This window comes from Macrobrachium rosenbergii, chromosome 53 (genome assembly GCF_040412425.1).
Source record: "Macrobrachium rosenbergii isolate ZJJX-2024 chromosome 53, ASM4041242v1, whole genome shotgun sequence".
Lineage (NCBI taxonomy): Eukaryota > Metazoa > Arthropoda > Malacostraca > Decapoda > Palaemonidae > Macrobrachium > Macrobrachium rosenbergii.
The window spans coordinates 18,535,324-18,554,698 of NC_089793.1; the positions used below are offsets into that span (position 1 = coordinate 18,535,324).

At 36.2% G+C, this 19,375-nt stretch overlaps 2 long non-coding RNA genes across 2 annotated transcripts in view; one reads left to right on the plus strand and one right to left on the minus strand.

Annotated features, from left to right (window-relative positions):
* The window catches only part of LOC136834333 (uncharacterized), a 921,310-nt gene that overhangs the window by 147,182 nt on the left and 754,753 nt on the right, over window positions 1-19,375 (minus strand). Inside the window, exon 5 of the long non-coding RNA XR_010851747.1 lies at window positions 7,357-7,633. This is a non-coding gene — a long non-coding RNA (uncharacterized lncRNA). The remainder of the gene's footprint in view (window positions 1-7,356; window positions 7,634-19,375) is intronic.
* Window positions 1-19,375, plus strand: part of LOC136834334 (uncharacterized) — a 124,661-nt gene that overhangs the window by 29,752 nt on the left and 75,534 nt on the right. The gene's annotated exons all lie outside the window — the stretch shown is intronic.

Below are 19,375 nucleotides of genomic sequence, written 5' to 3' on the forward strand. Positions count from 1 at the left end.
TAGATATAAATAATCAGCACACAATCACGTGTGGAACAGTAATAAATTTCTGATTCACATCAGGATCAAACCCAGGTCTTTCAATTGAAAGGCAAGGGCGCTACCCACTAGGCCATACAAGTCTAAAAGAATTTGGAACCTGAGAGCAACTGCACCCAAGGAATTACCTGGGCAAGTTAACTGCTTGCATACCAGCAGTTTCCCCAACTCCCCGACTCAGCAATGACCCAATTGATAGCATTTCATTCGAATTATCCCTTCTGAGTGAATAAGATAGAAATAATCAACACACAATCACGTGTGGAACAGAAATAAATTTCTGACTCACATCAGGATCGAACCCAGGTCTTTTAATTGAAAGGCAAGGGCGCTGCCCACTAGGCCATACAAGTCTAAAAGAAGTTGGGACCTGAGAGCAACTGCACCCAAGGAATTACCTGGGCAAGCTAACTGTGTGTTGATTATTTCTATCTCATTCACTCAGAAGGGATAATTCGAATGAAATGCTGTCAACTGAGTCATTGCTGAGCCGGGAAGTTGGGGAAAACTCGCTGGTATGCAAGCAGTTAGCTTGCTCAGGTAATTCCTTGGGTGCAGTTGCTCTCAGGTTCCAACTTCTTTTTAGACTTGTATGACCTAGTGGGCAGCGCCTTGCCTTTCAATTGAAAGACCTGGGTTCGATCCTGATGTGAGTCAGAAATTAATATATATATATATATATATATATATATATATATATATATATATATATATATATATATATATAAAAGGAGTGTTGACATGAATGAATAGAGAGAGGTGAGTTTCATAAAAAGTAAGACTAACGTATTAGGGAAAGTCCGGTGAAAAACGTGCCAGTGTTAAAGACTGAACTGAAAGGATTTTATTAGAGGCATTCAGAATTGAGCACAGGGTAAAAGAAGCTGCTGGGAGTGTTTGTGAGTAGAGTCAGTTATAAGTGAAGGCTGAAAAAAGAGGTCAGAAAATTAGCAGGTTATTCAGAGAACAGAGAGTTTCAAGTACAGAGTGATAATACAGAGGTATAAAATAGGGCAAAAATATGGTCAAGGCCAGAGGAAGTGTAAAAAATAGGCTATGGTGAAAGTTTCTAAGTATGAGCAAACTCTTTAGGGGAAAAAAGAGAGTAAGACGTGTCTTTTTAAGACTGTAAATGTATACAGAAAGGTTAATGAGGAAATGGATCTTAATAAAAAGTGCAAATGGAAAGATGTTTTCTGAAGAGAGTGCAGTCCAGCATTGATGAAAAGTATATTTTTGGAGATTTGTTGAGTGTGTAAGACGGGGAAAGCTAATCTGAATGATGAAACTGAAGAAACAGTTATTATAAATTTGAGACAGGTTACCAGAAGTGAATGCTGAGTATGTAAGAGAGGCAATTGTGAGGTTGATGGGATTCAAAGAGAGATGCTGCAGTACAGTGTTGAAAGTGTGGCTGAGCGGCTGACCAGGGCGTGCGCGTGTGTGTGTGTGTGTAGTTGGATGAGAAAAGGTACCAATGGAGTGGGTGTGAAGAAAAATTGTCCTTTGCATAAGGATAAAGTAGGATTTCGACTGAGAAAGAACCAAAGATAACAGAAGGGCTGGTATGTGAAGAACATCGTGAATTTTGGCAAAAAAGACCTGTGGATCAAGAGTCCATTTTGAAGTAGTTCTGAGAAAATTTTGAGAGTAAAGGCCTGAGAAAACTTTGAGAGTAAAGGAAAAAAAATCCTATACATGGTCTCCATGGATAATGAAATACCTTATTATATAATACATAATTACATGTTTTTATGAGATGCAATGCACTGAGACTTGAGGATTTACAGTGTACAAAGCAATAACTGGGAACTATCAAAAACTTGTATGGTGAAAGTGCAGCAGGAGCTAGAATATATAGAAGGGAAGGTGACTGGCCTGGAGTAAAAGTGAGCCTGAGACAAGAGGGGATTGAGGTTGCAGAGCCGTTTTATATCTTTATGGAAGGTATGATGCAAGAGGTCACAGACAAGACAGCAGGGATATGAATTATAGTCGGTCTGGATTTACTATAACAGGCAGAAGAATATATTTACAGCTCGAAATTCTGATCTGGAAAGCTGACAGGTGAGCAAACGAGACGTCCTTGAAGAATGTTCTCTCTCTCTCTCTCTCTCTCTCTCTCTCTCTCTCTCTCTCTCTCTCTCTCTCTCTCTCTCTAAATAGATACTGCAGAAAAAATACGCCCAACTAAATCTCTTCCGCAAGGTCTCATATGTGCTCCAGCATCAGGTGAGACAGAATGAGAAATATTTAAAATAAAAGTAAAAAAATACAAAATAACTAATGCTAAGAGTTTGTTAACTACTGGCAATATCTGCCTTCGAGAATCATTATATATCAATGCCTAATTTTCATGAAAAAAAAATAATAAAACTACTCAACTTCTAAAAATAATTAACCAAAGGTTTTAATTCACAATATATGTCAACAAAGTGTTTCCGTTCAGAGGATAAATTTATCAAATTTTTAAATTCCTAGGATATTATTCCCAGAATATATGAACTAACAGAACTTTGAAATGTTGAAGATATGCTGACATATGTTTAAATAAAAATTATATTAACCAAATGTTTAATTTACCAGGGCTAATATGCTTTAATTCCCAAGGAACATAATCAAACAGGCCCATTTCCTAATGAATAAATCACACATCCATTTCAATTCACTGGAAACATCTAACAAATACTTCAGGTGCAAGTGCATACCGAACAATGTCTCGGGTAAGAGTAGGAATATCAACCAAAACATTTCATTTTCAGGGCGTTTCCTAACGGTCTTTTTTATTGCAGACAAAAACCCTCTATATCCGTTGTAATTTTTCGAAGACCGGAGACTTGACTTAATTACTCAGGAGGTACTCAATTACCTTTGGTAGTCATGATTAAGCTCATTTATCAATAAGTACGAAATTAAATATTTCTCGCGACAGTATAACAAAGACTGCTGGGCCGGGCACCCAGCGCAAAAACGCTATGTGTACGGTCAGTCCTTCAGTCCGAGATACAAATGAAGATTTGCTTATGACTTATCACCCTTTATTGCTTGCCCTCTGGATCTGGGGTGCACCGATTCAAGGCCAAAGCTTTAAATTCTATTAATTACTTTGCACAAACGAGCATATTGCGCACGCAATCGAAGAGGAGATCAGCGCAATGGTGCCATATTTATGCAGAAAGATTCAAACATATCCACGTTATTAGAAAATCTTGCTTAAAAATGTTGCAGAATTTCCGATCGTTGAAATATCTGATTTTAGGTTTTACAGGGTTACAAAAGAATAACCTTAACACCAGCAATCATCACTGAAATCTAAAGATGAATAAAAATATGAAAAATATCTTCATCTGTATCTCACAATATTCTTTTCGTTTTAACCACAAGGAGCCTACATATCGGTTAACTAATTCAAGAGGAAAAAGAAAAAAAAGGTAAAGAGGAACTTTCAAAAGGAATATAAAAAAAAAGAATAGATAAAAGAAATAAAAAAAGAAGGCTCGGGCCACCACAAGGGTATGATTTGAGATAGGATCAAGAATCTGTTGTCTACATTAATGAGATGGGTTCTGACCTCATATAGATTGAAAACAAAAAGCCCAGACAATAAATGACCTAGACACTCTTAACCTCCCTCCCCTCTCTTTATCTATTTCCTTTTTTATTTTAATCTATGTAAATCATTCACTTGAATCAGACACTTAAAAGACCAATGGCACAGAATACCAGTGATAAATAAAATTTCATATTTACTGTTTATCGTTACCGAACTCTTCTGTTCAATCTAACCCCTGAAGAACACCTGCGGTAGAAATACAATAAAGAAGAATCTTTCTCTCTCTCTCTCTCTCTCTCTCTCTCTCTCTCTCTCTCTCTCATTTCCACTTTTGCCGCCTTACTTTTACACAGGCTTTCAATTAACTCTGAATGATACATGGCCCTTGTTATAAACACTATGATGAATAGGCAGCAGCAAACCAACTGTCTTGAAGAACATGAGAATTTAAAGATGCAAAACCTGTATAGAAACCCTGGCATTACAACAGGAGGGAGAGAAAGAAGAGAGAAGAAGAAGAGAGAAAGTACTACTTATTTCAATTCACTGTATAATCTTGAAGACTTATTGTATCAGACGATACAGACGATTTTCTTTCATAAGGTCAGACACAACATCATACTCCCTCTTAATGCAAATAAGCACCGACACTTACATATACAGTACACGCCAACCCATACACACACACACACACACACACACATATATATATATATATATATAGAAATAAACACATGAGATACGTGTTTCATATATATATACATATACATATATGTATATATATATATATATCACAAAAATATATATATATATATATATACTGTATATATATATATATGTATATATATATATATATACTATATATATATATATATACATATATATACATATATATATATATATATATATATATATATATATATATATATATATATATATATATAAACAATCCGATTATACCAAGCATACAGAATACACTTTACTTTGGGAATAACTTGCATCTAAAGGGGTTATATATTCTCGCAAGAGGATTTATCATATATAATTCTCTTTCCGGTGCACTCTACTCCCAAGGTAAAGTGAATGGTATTTGCGGCTTGATATATGGAAATATAAAATAAGTTTGAAACTGTCAAACAATTTCATGTATATATAATATATACATATATATACATATATATGCATATAACACATTTACATTACATGTATATCTGAAAGTCACTGTTTAGGGTATAAGGATGAAAAATCTAAAGTCGAAAAGTGAAGAGCCACCAGGAGCTAAGGGGAATGCAAGTGAGACCTTGCTGTAAGGTGCAAGAATACTACTGAGTGATTGACCAAGATATGGCATGAAATCTGAATAAAAGAAATATTTCCAAGGAATAATAGGAAAGGGGAACGATTGTCAATCTTTACAAATGGAACGGTGACAGATATGACTGTAATTATTAAGGAACAATTATTGTCTTAATAGAACTGTGAGGGTGCGTGGTAAAGTTTCGGTTGTGAAAGTAAGACATGGTTGTGAAAGACATGTGAGTGAGGATTGGTGTGGGCACAGGCAAGGACGAGTGTGCGTTAACCGGCGTTTACTGTGAAACTGAAGCTCAAGAATTTCGACTAGAAGAAAGAGTATACGAACATGAAGAAAGTTTAATCGACCCGTCGAAGATTCGACACGCAAAGTATACTGAAGATAATAAGCTATTAATTGCTATGATGCGTATGATGAAGTCAAAGCTTGAATTATAATATGCGCATTTAAGGGATGTTTTATAACTAATTTTACGAATAACGCAATCAGAGAGGTTACACGACTTAAAGGGCAGAGGAAGTAGAGGCAGTTTTGTAGTTTAAGTGGAAGGGATAAGAAAGGAATGTGGCGCGGCTAATCACTGAAGATGTTTCACTGCTAATTAGTGATAATGAAGTGAAACAATGTGGAAGTGTTTCAAGGAAAAAGCAGAGTGAATGCTAGCAAGAATAGGGTTATGAGTTGACGGTAAATGGAAGCCAGGAATGTTTTGACATGATCTAATCTGTAGAAGATCGGGAAATTGTTATTCGTATATGTATTTGGGAGTAAATGACGTAGTTATCAGCAGAATGAAGGAAATGGCGCATACTAATACCAAAGAAGCACAGAAGGTGGGGTAGTACGGATATTATATGAGGAAATTATTAAACACACTCTTCTTTCGGGTATCGAAGGGTTACTACTGAATACCAATTTAAGGGAAAATAGCAATAGTTGCTAAGATGAAATGTAAACATAAAACTGCTACATCAAGATGGTTACATGAACGAGAATTAAACAGATAAATGATAATGTATATTATAACGATTTGAAGTGCTTTGGTTAACAGAGTGAAAATAGGACTCTTAATTCAGGCGGAGCAGGACACAGAAACTGCGAGTAACAATGCCAGAGGAGGTGAAGCTGAAAAGCCTCAGCGCCAAAGAAGTTAAATTGCGCGAGTTAAAATTCAATGATGCAATGTGTGTGCGGATGTGTTCGCTTACTGCTGATGAGCCCTCTAAGTGGGAGCATTTTGTCTGTGGTAGTATCCTTAGCTCACTGGCTCAAGGATAAATGTCACAAACGTTACCGAGAGATTTCTTGTATTTTTCCTGAAACACCCTTACAAGCACACAAACACACACATGCATATATATATATATATATATATATATATATATATATATATATATATATATAAACGTATGATATATACTGTATATATATATATGTGTGTGCGTGTGTGTGTTCTCCTGGGAAGAGTAAAACTAAAACATAAGTATATCACGACATCATAATCTAAAAGTTACTTATGTGAAATTCACTGTCCACAGTTACTATCTCAGTATGACCCTACGAAAGAAATTCAAGCCTTCTTACGCTACTATCGTAGATCAAAAGAAACCATGTAGGAAAAGAGGGAGGAGGAGGAGGAGGAGGAGGAGGGAGGAGGAGGAGGAGGAGGAGGAGGAGGAGGAGGAGAGGAGGAGGAGAGAAACCTGGGACTAAATCCTTTCCTAAAAAGGTAAGAAAATTATCTTCCTGACATAAGCACTTCGCGTATGTTTCTCTTCTGAGATCAGGCTTAAATGCTTTCAGCATGCATCTCCTATTCTGTGTAAGAGAGAGAGAGAATAGAGAGAGTTCACATGGGTGTGGTACCTGGGTGTTCGGTCGTATGTTATGCTTTGCTTTTAGTATTTTTTTCTTCTCTCGCTATAAGTCTGTCCCTTGGAGTTGAATAATGAACACTTTCACAAACACCGCCATAAATGCTGTTTTGGATCTCATCTCCAACCGACCTCATTTTGTGGTTTCATTAAATTTAATATTTTCGAATAAATCTCATTCTTCTGTCCGATGGGTCGATAAGCACCTTTTATGATAATCGTTGTTTATGTTGTTCACATTTTTTTGTGACGCAACTCCATTTTATTTCTTTGTGCTTTAAACGTTCTGGCGGAGAGAGAGAGAGAGAGAGAGAATAAATACTGTACTATTTTTGCAAATATATGTATTCAAACTGAAATATGAAATAAAGGGATATAATATCTTTGAAAAACAAATCTCGTAAATTATGAAAAACGGGTTTTTGTTGGAATGGTCAGTATACGCCACAATAAATACCAACTCTTTGGAAGCCCTCTGGTCTAGTCCATCTTGAGATGGACTAGACTGGAACCTGAAGGAGTAAATAGACAGGAGCAATGACGCGTACTCAAGAACTCTTCTGAAATTCAATTACCTTGTTTTAATGGATGCAGGTATTTTGCTGAATAAGTTGTTGGCAAAACTCTAACTTTTGTTGGCGGAGATATGCTGGCTTGCTGCTGCAAGTTTGTAGAGGTCTCAGCGCATCAACTGCTTATTGTTTCAGGAAAAAAGTCAGTCTCAATAGAAGTTTTCCTCCCCGTTTTCTCTGAATGCCCTTATTTGATGAGGTTATTACTACTGAAGAAGCACGGCGGGCAGTTTCGACATGAACCTGTGGAATCGAGGATCGCTGAACTGCATTAGAGGACCTAAAAAAAAGAAAAATGAAGTCAGTAAGATAGGGTTGTTCTTTTGCGTAAAGTACAATTGCTAAAGGTAGAGATATAGTTAAACTTGGATAAATTAAACTGGTAAATCATAATTATTACCCATTTAACATTATTTTTCCATACGTTTTCATTAAACGTAATCTTACCTAGCAAAACGATTTGAAGCATTTTCAAAAGTACCAAAAATCTGTTAACTGCATGATGATACTGATGATAAAATACGGTTAAATCCGTCCCCTCTACAAGGGTACTTTATGGAATAATATGGAATGGAATATAAAATTTAGGCCAAAGGCCAAGCGCTGGGACATATGAGGTCATTAAACGCTGAAAGGGAAATTGAAAGCGAAAAGGTTTTAAATGTGTAACAGGAGGAACGCCTAGCAGTCGCACAACGAAAAAATTGTTGGGACAGGATGAAAAGTAAGACGGAAGAAAGAGAATATGAACAGAGGTACGGTAAAAGGAATGAAAGGCCTTGCAGCTAGGGGCTGAAGGGATGTTACAAGAACCTTAAGTAAGGCCTACAGTATGGAATAATATGAAATAACATCAATCCTTTTATTTTCCCGTGCCCTCTCCGTCACAGATAACAAAACATATCACTTTATGTTTCATCTTCAAACCAGGTTGATAACGAAGTTAACGTATTGAGCTGAGAAGATACTGTAGCACGGTCGCTCTAACGCCTTTGAAAAGAAGACTCTGTCCTGCCTATCTCCTGATGAACTTCACCACTTGAGGTCGCTAAACTTCCTCTCCTTTCAGTTCCGCTCTGCTCAATTCATTACAGTACCTGTAATCTCTCTGCTTTTTGTGAGTTCTGGGCCATACCAAGGGCCACATTTAGTTACCCTCCGCTGGGGTAGTGGCTTTAGAAAATGTTCTCAATCTTTGGATTGAACCACAACCCATCTTCCATGGGCTTCCACAGTCACTGGATGGATATTCGAAGGTAAACTCAATGGATACATTCTTTTTTTAGTTTTTACTTATTTCAATTTACTTACCTATTCTGTTTTATTCATTTTACTTCAAATATTTAATTTTACTTCATGTAATTTATTTCATTTACCTCATTGTTTCACCTTTTGCCTATTCTTATCTCCATATATAAGGAATTGGAAATGGAATATAACATTTTGGCCAAAGGCCAAGCGCTGGGAACTATGAGGTCCTCCAGCGCTGAAAAATAATGTTGAAGCAATTGTCAGGAGAGGATGGAAAGCAAGATGGAAGAAAGAGAATATGAATGAAAGGAGTTGCTGCAAGGGACCGAACGGTCGCTACATACAACCTTTTGTCAGGAACACTGACAGCACCAACGCCGTACGGAATCCACATGCATATTTCAATACTGTGAAAGCTACTTGAGCGAGGGCATGGCCTTCCGTTTCGTCCCATAATAATGTATCCTCATTATGGATAATAATAAATCCCGTCGATGCATGCCCACTTCTGAGAAACACGATACATTTAATTCGAAATGGGAGGAAAGGTCAGTTTAATACCAAAGGCTACGTGCAATATAAGAATTCTGGACTATAAAGCGAGGTGTTATCAAATGTTAAGGCAACGACATGGACAGGTTAGCGAGAGCGTCAGGTATCACTGGGACGGCTTTCTCAGTCCATATGCATCGCTTTCCATTAACTCACCATACCTATATGTGGCATGAGACCATTATCAAAAGAATTTCAATCTTAAATTGAAATGGTAACCGCTTGGTGAACCTAATCACATGGAAATGCTGAGGAAATATATTTTCACATCAAAGTCTTTTGGAAAAACCTATTTGGAAAGCTCAAGTACCCACAAGGTAGGATTTATGAAGATAAGCTTTCTAGTGTCTCGTTTGCTCAAAATCCTGAGAGAGAGAGAGAGAGAGAGAGAGAGAGATTTTTCCCTTTCACTATATTTCTGTCCCCTCCCCCTAGCCCCCCAAAAAAGAAGATGAAAAGGAACGAACAACTTCACTCGCTTAACGAGACCACGAAGTACGAATATTCTAAGACCCTTAAAGGAGCTCTATTGTTAAGTTCAAGTAGATAGACAGCGAGGTGATTATAGATAAAAAGGAACGGTCGAAGTACAAAAAGCAGACAGTGCAAATTGCCTTTGAAGCTGTCTATAGGTAGCCGAGCACGGTTCGCTGTTCACTGAAGACAATACCTTCTATATTATATTTTTAAAGGCCTCGTAAAGCGAAAAACTGTAGATGACTTGAAAGCATATCTTCCTTAGTTATAAAGCTAAAGCACTTTTTATTTTTCAGCACCACTTACAAAACGCAGTCCTTTTTATATCTGTTGCCGATATGTACATGGGAGCTTGTAGTAAATCATCTGTGGTATTAATGCAAGTTCCCTGCCTTCATATCTGCTTGGTTCACATTTCATTAGCCCAAGCATTGAAATGATTTAGAACCTTGAAGCTTAGTTATGATTATAATGGTTACATTGAACTCAGTGATTATATTTATTGGAAAATGGATCATTTACATGCTCCAAAATGAATGGCCCCAATCCTAGTCACCCTAATCATATCCATAAATGACAACTCAGACAACCGTATACATTTACACTACGCTCCCTCCATTGTTTTTATTAAAATTGTTTTTGCTCTTGTTCTAGTTAAACCTCTTATGAACGATACTATCATCTGACGTGTGAAGCTTTCTGTGAGGACTAAATATCTACCGAACAGGTTTACGCATCTTTACCAAATTTGGCCTAATCTGCTCACTGTGTGATTGGATTCACAAGATCAAGTGGGGCGTATCTAGATAATAAATTCAAGGCTTTGCTAACAGCTGACGCGCTAGTTAAGTGGATGAGTTTTCGAGCTGGTAATGCTATTTGCTACAATGACAAAGGTCATGAGAGTCCGTTTGAGTACATTTTAGAGTCGAATGATTTCGTCAAGAGGTTTCCTTGTGGCAATGTTGCATCTGATCCCAAGTCTGAGGTCAAAGTTTGCCCTTCCGAGCCTACTACAAGGGCCAAATTATGATGCCACGCTGACCCCATGCACATCGAAAGGATAGTACGCACTTTCATTCTGTCAATGTTTTTCTAGTTTATCATACTAATAACTGAGAATTTCACGATTCCTAACCTAAACTACGACCATTAAATCTCCATGAATTTTAACCAAAGAACTTAACCACTAGATCCTCCTCATGATAACTGACCAAGGGCACGATCTCACATTTTATTACAGGAATAGCACTGAGATCCTAACGTTACAACCAGTCCTGCTAATATGGTCTTGGTATTCAATACCATCATTAACAATCCACTACCTCTAATACTACAATGCTCCGATGACAGGTTAGGTCATTAACAGCGCACCAAAAATTACAGAAGAGTAACTAGTTACGAATATAAAGAAACAGTCGAGGAGAGAAGATTGTAGAGTTACACATCCAGTTTTGAGAAACCACGCTTATTCTCCAGAGTGATAAACACAAATTCTTCCCAGGATTTGCAACTGTGAAGGGAATGAAAGCTCCGAGACTTCGTGAACGGAACGGAATATATAATTTGGACCAAAGGTCAAGCGCTGGGACCTATAAGGTCATTCATCGCTGAAACCGATATTGACAGTAAAAAGGTTTGAAAGGTGTGACGGGAGGAAAGCCTCGCAGTTGCGCTATGAATCAAATGTTAGGAGAGGGTGGAAAGTAAGATGGGCGAAAGAGAATATGAACGGAGGTACAGTAAAAGGAATGAAAGGGGTTACAGTTAGGGGCCGAAGGGACGCTGCAGTGAACCTTAAGTAATACCTACAGATGTACCGCTTGAGGTGCACTGACGGGACTAACCCCTCGAGTTGTTTTTCATATTGCAACCATACGCCCGTATTCAATAAAATCTGTTCAAGTTTCATTATTTGCCCAAGACAAAAAACCATACCCTTCATTACACGTGCCCTTGATTATGACCAAGGACTACCTTCTCTTCCAGCTCAATCCTCTGATAACTTACTTCATTACCAGCAAAAAATAATTACCAACGGAGTTTCTATAAGTAAATCTGACTCCGGAATGACCGATGCTTCGGTAGTCACTAAGCCCCGGAACCTGCAAATAAATTTACGCGTTTAAAAGGAAGTTTAAAAATACTTGACACCAATGAACTCAAAGCAGCGTACTAGTGCAAGGACATAAAAACCCTATAATGACAATGAGAACATTAAAATACACATACACTATATTGGAACAACAGGGATAAACAGAGAGGCAACTCCTAATAAATACAAACTAACTTGCAAGCTGCACAAAAAGGCCACCAAATGAAAACCGATCAAACCTGACGATAATCTCACACATTTTCACACTCAACAGCAACAACTAGAGAGTACGTGCTTGCTTAATCCCACCTAGACTCTCGTCTGTAAGCCAAGGATGGCGAACGGAGAATTACTCTTTCATATACGCACCTTTAAGTCATTTGGCGTGCAATCGTTAGGTAGCAGTAGTAGCCTGTCAAATGCTGACAGTTAGGTTAGAAACTGTATTGATTATCATGTTCATAATGAAGAATTATCTGTTTAACAAAAACTTTACGAAAAATATCACACGATGATATTGCAAGGCATGTAACAGCAATTCCATATAAATAATTGCTGAATGCAGTCAAGTGCTGCAATCATGTACTGAATAATCGGTGACAAGTCCAAATCTTGGCTTGCCAGTCAATCATTTTCTTATTAGTCTTCGCAAACTTTCATCAGGATCTTCTTACATCACCTGGGAGTTAAAAAATCAAAGAGACAATCATTTAAAGGTATTTTTAATGCTTTGCCGTTTCGAGACAGCATGTACTGAAACATTCGGAGAAATAAAAACTTAAAATGACTGGATATTCGATTTTTTAATTGCTAGCTAATGAAAGAGGAATTTAGCAAAAGCTTGAAATGACCAATGAGAGAACAGTCTGCGTATATAGATATTAACAATTACATAGGAGTAATTAACAACATCTATGACAGACTAGTTGGCAATTAAACAAAGAAGACGGTAATGATGAAGACTAACGGAAAAATTAAGAAAAATAAAAATACACATCGGTATACTGAGACTAACAGTTGCACGAAACCCTAACAATGGCAAAAGGAAATGATTCTCGTAATTTCTTGCGTAAGAATATTACCTTTGTGACTAATGAGTATGAGGCTAAGTGTGCTAAATGACGTTAATTTTGATATATGAATAGACTTTTGGGTTTTTTCTTTTAGAGAGGGACCATTTTCTTCTTTATGTTTGTGTTCTGACTCTGTAATCGAACTGACTACTTGTTCTGGTCGTGGTGACTCCTGACAAATGCCTTGTCATTCCGTGACGTCTTTCCTGAAGTCAGGCATAATCACAATGATTTATCACTCTTCAAGGAGGGGATCTGCTATGTGTACTCGCTGACATTAACATGGATTGTCCGCGTTTGACAAATGGCAAATCTGGATATGCATATGTATATGAATATACATGCATACACATGCACACAAACACACATATATGTATATATATGATACCGTATATATGTATATATATAAACAAACTATATATATATATATATATATATATATATATATATATATATATATATATATTATCGGATTTTCCAATTGTCAATCTCCGGTACGTCACGTTAATATCAGTTTGTAAAAGCAACCACTGATGTTCAATGATGTGCATTTAGTTGGAAAAGTCCTGATAAAGCTTCGTGTTCAGGAGGATAATGTTCCTTGACCTTCGCTGCCTTTTGCCCTTACAGTTGTCATGACTCCGTACCCTATAAACTCCAGATTTTATAAAGGCTTTTTTTTTGAGTTATCCACCGCCCAACTAATACACTGTGGTAGTATCCATTCACTCTTAGTATATATAGATATATTATATTATATATATATATATATATATATATATATATATATATATATATATATATATATATATATATATATATATATATATATATACAGTATATGCAAAGCGATGTAATTATGATCGAGCATAACCTTAGATAACCCAAAAATATTAATGGGTTACTTGACTTGTTCCATGCATTATGGCTCTATCGTGTGACACTGAGTGGTACAGACAGAATTTATTCTAAACATAGTCAGTTGCAGAATTTAAAAATATATCACCCATCGCCACTATAGAACTAGGAATTGGTTCAGTCACCTCAGTGTCTATAAAGATGATGACATTAATAATATTTCCATCACAATTTTTATTATCGTATTCGTTTCTTTAAATATTGTTCCGCTTTGCTTATGTCAGGAACATCTGTGACTTACATACTGTACACAACTCACGAATTACATCTTAATAATAAGGTACTTTTATTTTGGTTGCCATAAAACGGTTTTTGTCTATCTTCCAAACGCTTTAATTCACAAACATTCGTAGTGCGTAAGTTTCTTGACTTAGAGGCCGCTATTAATCTTCCGGGTTACGACGATTGTAACAGTGTCCAGTTTTCAGAATCTTTTACTTTCTTTTAAGGACGATTGTAGAACAGTTTTTGTCAGATTCACGGAAGTTGGTGTTCTAAACTCTCTGAAGCAGCAATGCCAATCAATATGCACTACCATATTCTAATTATGTAATAGTTCTAATTATGTAATGATTTACTAAAGTTTTTCACTCTTCAAATCTTAGCTTTCCTATTTACTGACTGACACTGAACCAAGTTTTTATGAAAAAGAAAAAAAGATGAAGAAAAAGTTCACAAGGAGCACCAATCTGGAACCTTGAGAAAACAAAGAGAGAGAGAGAGAGAGAGAGAGAGAGAGAGAGAGAGAGAGAGAGAGAGAGAATCCCTAGCTCAGTGACTCCTCAGAACAGGAGAGGAAGCTTCTCATGATTCTGGAAACCCACCAGGAGACTACAGTATAATGAGGACTGTCGGTAAACAACTCAAGTCTCTGCGTCTTTGCTTTGCATGTATTCAGTCATGCATTTTAATTATTCACTAATTACAACATTCATGAATACAAGAATTTACTTCTCGGTCATTTTTATATTATTTGACGTACTAGATTCCTTTACCTTTAAAAAAAAGATTAATAGAGAGAAAAAAATTTACCTCTGGTGAGAAATGATCCCTTGAGATAACGAGGCAGAAACTTCGCTTTGTAACATAAACTAATACACATCAAGCAAAGCTAAAAAAAAATGATTTTTTTCTTGATTTTCATAAATATAGATTTTATTTTGGAAATGCCAATGAATTTTACTTTTTGAAATTCACAGCATATTTGTACTGGCATACGAAAAATAATCACGCTCTGACAAATACAGAGGAAAAAAAATCCTTCTAGTGAATTCGGTTTAAGCATATTTAGAGCATATTTAGTACAGCTAACCCTTTCGTACTGATATACTTAACAAAGAACTGTACAAGAAGAGTTTTTTGTCTCCCATCCAGAGCACGCCCTGAACACTACTATTACTACAACTACCGCTACTAAAGATAAAAATAACAAATGACACCCTGTCACTTGCAGTGCGCCTGGAGTCCACTAAATTACTAAGGCCCATCATTATGTAAATCTAATACGATATGGATTAGCTAGTCACCATTAAGAAGCCACAATGAATGGATAAGAAGCACGCCCATTATAAAAAACTATAAAAATTATATAATTCTTGCCCCTTATAATAGCAGATAATAGCTTCTTTCAATATATATGACGGTGCTCTCTCATTTGCATTAAACTCTCTTTGCATATCTGATGTGAAAGCCTAGAGATTAGATGCAGAGAAGGCTTAAATTGTCATGATGTTTTTCACAAGTGCCTCCACCTCAGCTTGGATTACTCACTGCTTAGTGTTCTTATTTCTCTCTCTCTCTCTCTCTCTCTCTCTCTCTCTCTCTCTCTCTCTCTCTCTCTCTCTCTCTCTCTCTCTCTCCATATTCTTGCTTTTACTGCACTTCTATTCTATTCTCTCCACACAGATATCGATTCATTCTTCAATAAGTAACCCACATGTTCCGGGATGATTTAGTTGGAAAAACAACACAGGCTTAAGTTCTTCCTTAGGGCAAGAACAAATAAACCATTTCATCAATATAAATTCTTCCCGTTTTCTAACAAAACACTGCCTGTGTTTGCTCTTCGTCTGAGATACGAAAGTTGAACGTTCTTTTCAGGAAAAGAAACTGTACGAGTCAAATAAATTCTTTGAAATGAGAAAAGGAAAGAAGATATACATTGTAGCTTTGGTGGGTTAACAAAAGTAGGAAAGTTCCTCCTACAATACAAAAGCCAACTTCAGTTGCAATAAAAAGGAGAAGTGCAGAGCGAAGCGTCAGCCAGCCTTATTAATATGCGTTCCGTGTATTTTAAATTATCAGAGTGCAACACCTCGTCCGAGAGAGAGAGAGATGAAAAACTACTCCAGGTACGAACATTCTGCTTATATCTCCTTTGAGCTTACCGATTTTAATGTATATTTAAGGAGGAGGGACAAGCATATTTTTTTTTTTTTATAAGGTGAAAGAGAATATGTGTGATGTAAATAAGAACAGGGAAATTCTTTAATCAGCAGCTCCGGTGATAATTGCTTAGTAACACTGATACTAAGGTGCGTTTTTATCTAGAAAAAATAGCAGTTGTGCATGTCCAGCTTTTAGATGTGAAGGTATATATATATATATATATATATATATATATATATATATATATATATATATATGCGATATGATAATTACGCTTCAAAAGTACAAGTTTTCACAAAGGCATTTTGAAAAAAAAAAAAAAAAAAAATATTTCAACACCAATTTTGTGGACAACATTTTTATATTTTCTATATCCTGTCTTTACTTTGGAAATCAGTGACGATAGGATTATTTCCCGTTATACTCTTTCCATTCCCTATGACTGTAACCAGGACTGCTCAGTACAGAAATTTTCCAGTCACGGTATTTACTGAAAATCTAATCTGCGATTGTCAGATGGCCTGATCAGCGAACAATGTGTTAAGATGAATACGATACTGACAACCAGTGAGAAAGTTCCCTGTCCAATGTTACCGGGTCACTTTGAAAACATATCGGAAAGCTGACCGAGATGATAAAATATTATTTTTCTTAAGGATTTAGTTAAAGGAAAAAAAATCAGTAAACAGACACAGTAGATGAGTCATCAGTTGACAATAGTGTGGATGAAAGGTAAATATAAAGGTAAAAGTAAAATTATAGATATAAGTAAATGCAATCGGTCTCATTGCTAGTAGACGGTTCTGAGTGAAGCTTCATATCCACAAATGAGGCAAAATAAACCACAAGCAAATAGGCACGAAAATGCAATGCAGTCGGAACAAACTTTATGAACACGTTCCCAAAGGTCGATATATGTTGATAATGCAATCTAAAGGATTTATCGAAGTTAGGAATTAATAGTGAATCTTTTATTGTGCCCCAATAAAAACATGAGGTTACAACGGCATTTATAGCACATTTCCTCTAGTGCAGTAAGCCTCGTCTGAACATGACTTGTCGTATTCCAGACGACAACCAGCCACTTATCACTTACCACCTCAAAACAATTACCTCTAACCAGCAAAGGAGTTACAAAAAAAAAAAAAGATACATTTTACGAATACCTTGGAAGAAAAAATAGGATGGCCCTCTGACCACCATTTCACTGTAGTCGCGTTTGGTGTGATTTCGGAATAAATGGCTAATTTTGTTATAATATGAAAATACATAAATTTGTAAACAGGAAGTAGAAAGGGGAAAATACTATAACTGTTCCAATTTTTCAGTGGAAGGTTCGCTACTGAGGATGATGACGTCTTCGTGAAAACTGCAAGCACAGAATTTGTTCTAGTGGCTTAACTCTTCGTCATATCATTTGATTAATTAGCTTTGTAATTCTAGTGGCTTCGTCCTTTTAAAAATAATAATCTTGAGATAACTGTAATACAGTTTATGCTAAAAGGTTCATCACTATAACTTGAAGTTAATGAGACATAATCTAACGGCATCTCAATTCAAAAGTCCACTAAAATTGGCATGTCTAGGATATCTGGAACTTGGTTCAACAGTAAAAGACCCGGGAATATAATGCCTAAGTCTAAAAGATGGATAAAAGAGGTAGTCAACATTAAATTTTGTTTTTATTGATATTACAAATGAGTTTTCTGAGATGAAATTTTGTTTGTACTTAACTGAATAGATGGGCGCAGAAGTCAAGAATGTAAAAAAAAAAAAAATAGTGAACAATGAAGTATAAAAGCAAAAATTATTTAACTTTCATACTGGAACCAAACAGAAGTATTATTCAAGGCTGCCCATGATGCTTTTTAAGGCCTTTTAATGGTCGCAGTTCTTACGTGAAATAAGGAGAATTATGTTAACAAAAGGACCCTTCAAAATAATACAGTAGTACAGCTGATCGCTTCATCGTCATATCTACAGTATATACTGAGAATTAATTTTGGACTAGTATACTTCTTATCTTCAACGTGTATTCAACCTTCATATTTCCCGTAATTTCAGAGGCGATTCATAATCATTACATCCAAACCACAAAAATTATGGTGTATCTTTGGTCTAGGTCTCTTTATAACAATATCATCACTCCCGGATCAGTGACTCAGTTACACTGGACATGAGTTACTTCCATACTAAAATATACTAATTTATTTTTCGAGAGCAATTATTATTTTAGTGATGAATGCATAAAAGAGATTTCAGTGTTTTTGATGTTTCCATTTTGAAATGAAAAATGTTAGTTTGAAATAAGGGCTCTAGATATATAAATCGTATATAATAAAAATAATATAAAATACTTTTGTTAGATTTATAAATTATAAATTTTAGAGTTAATCAAAATTTTCCTCAACAATGACATTTTGGATAAGAATGGAGAGCACGCAATCAGTAACATTTTTTTCTTTCTCTCACTTACTCACTCTCTTTCTCTCTCTGTCTCTCTCATGGACTGGGCGGGCACGGATAACAAAAGAGAAAAAAAAAGTGTTAAGAGCAGAGTATTGCACCATCTCTAAATATTGTGATTTTGTGCATAAAGAACAAGAGTCAAGGAAAAGACTAGGAATAACATCACCCCATAAACCACCCCCATCCCCCACCACCACCCCACGAGAGTCTGGACTCAGAATCACGCTCGCCATACATCTTGCGACCTTAGGAATAAAATCTCGAGGTGAAATTGAATTTATGTTTCACAAACTTCATTTGTTTTTTTCTTTCTCTTGCCTTGTGGGAGCGAATTCATTACCAGCAATGATCTTTGATTCATGTATAGGTGTGGTCCTCTACATAAGTTAATAAAGCCATATTGAGGAATACTGCGGAATTTTCACTGACGAAATCCTAAGATAAAAACAGCAATGATTTCGGTACCTCCGACAGCTAATCACATAAAGTTTTACATGAAAGCGACAGGGAAATTATTTTTAAATGAACGAAAAACTGAAATAAAATACACACGAGGTTCTTTAACATAATTGCGGATAAAGCTGAAATAGGAGGGACTGGGGAATGTTTCTTGAGGAATGGCCAACTGGAGGAGAAAGAATCATTCAAAGCGAATAGGTCGCTTTGGTGGCTGACTGTGAGCGATGTTTCACCAACAAGAACCAATTCTATGAAGATTTAATGGATCACTAATCTAAGAGAGTGCTCCCTGATAGGCATTATTTTCTATTCACGCCCAGGTTTCATGAACTTGCATGTT